Here is a 1,498-nt window from a genome sequence, read left to right as displayed (position 1 = left end):
GAAGAGGTGCACTCAAAGTTGCCCTCTGCCAGATGAGACCCAAAGCTATGCTATTTAGTCCCCAAGGATTTTTCAGAAAAGGTTAAAACTCAAACTGGGCAAGTGTAAATGAACAAAACTGAGTGAAGTGAGTCACATGAAAGGTAATAGAGAGGGGCGAGGACTGTGGCAAACCAAAGGAGATGCCTCATCTAAAGGGAACAGCTACTACTCCACTTAAGCCAATTATTTCCATATGGAAATTGGCACCCAGCACTGCCAGATCTTTGGGAATCTTTTAAATCAAAACCAGAAAGTCAGATTTATACGTGAGATTTCCCAAACTGCAAAATGCCGTTCAGACTCGATTCAGCCCACAGGCCACGAGTTTGCAAGCCCTGCTTTAGTGAGACAACTTTTTCCATCTTCACTCTCCGCTCTCAGCTCTCCAACTTGGCTCTCAGGCTATACACAGGACATGGACTTGAGCCAAATGGGGCTGGGCCAGGAGACAATGGCCCTCCCCAGTAGACCTCCAGGAGGCAATCCCCTCCCCAACCAACCTTAGACTCACCCTCCCCAAAATAGCCAAGGCTTCGCACTAGGTCAGGCTGAGGATCCAGCTCCCTGCTGAGGGGCAAAGTGCCTCCCAAGAGGCTCCATTTAGACTTGACTCTGGCAAGCCTGCAGCACATGCCTGCCAGGCAAGCCTGTACTTGTCTGAAGCCCACTGAGACCCAAGCTGCAGAGGCTTTTCCGGCCCTTAAGATCAAGACCAGACTCTTCACTGTGACCTCTAAGGCCCTCCACAGCCAGATTGCTGCTGACTCTATCAGCCCGGTAGGGGCTGGACCTCCTCAGACGTGCCCCTGCTGACCCCCAGTCCATCTCCCCTCTTCCCAGGCTAGTGCTTGCTGACCCCTGCCCCACCCCTCACCCCTTGCCCCACCCTTTTCAGATAGAAGGCATGCCCTTCTCCACTGTATCCTGCTGTCTTTCGTCTCTGAGCCTTTGTAAGTGTTATTCCCTGAAACACCCCCACCCCAATCCCCACCCAGCACTCCCACCTCAACTCAGAAATCACTTCTTCCAAGAAGCCGTCCCTGACTCTCTTTACTAATTCAGAGGTTGAGGCCAGGCACTCCCAAAGCCTGCTGGAGTCTCCCATCACTATTTAATATTTAATTCTCTGTCCTAAGAGAGGGAGGGGGCATTCCTCAGGGACAGGGACCAAGACTGCTTTGTTCCCCCAAGATGTATCTAACTCTATGCCGCAGGACAAGTTAATGCTTACGTGACAACTTGCCTCCTCTCTGCAAATACTTAGACGTTTTCATATTCCACCTCCACTTTATCTGTTCTCAACTCCCTTCCCTGCCCCCGGAGAATGCGGGTGTCCTGGCCCCCAGGCGACCCTCCGAGCAGCCCTGCTCTCCACCATCAAGCGTCGGATGTTTCTCAACAAGGGCCTTAGGCAGTGCGACCGGATCGCGGGTGGAGGAGGTGGGGTAGCGGGGTC

Source organism: Carlito syrichta, unplaced genomic scaffold (genome assembly GCF_000164805.1).
Source record: "Carlito syrichta isolate Samal-C Ts95f unplaced genomic scaffold, Tarsius_syrichta-2.0.1 Scaffold312595, whole genome shotgun sequence".
NCBI lineage: Eukaryota > Metazoa > Chordata > Mammalia > Primates > Tarsiidae > Carlito > Carlito syrichta.
The sequence above is the reverse complement of the archived record's forward strand: the minus strand, read 5'-3'. Positions refer to the sequence as shown.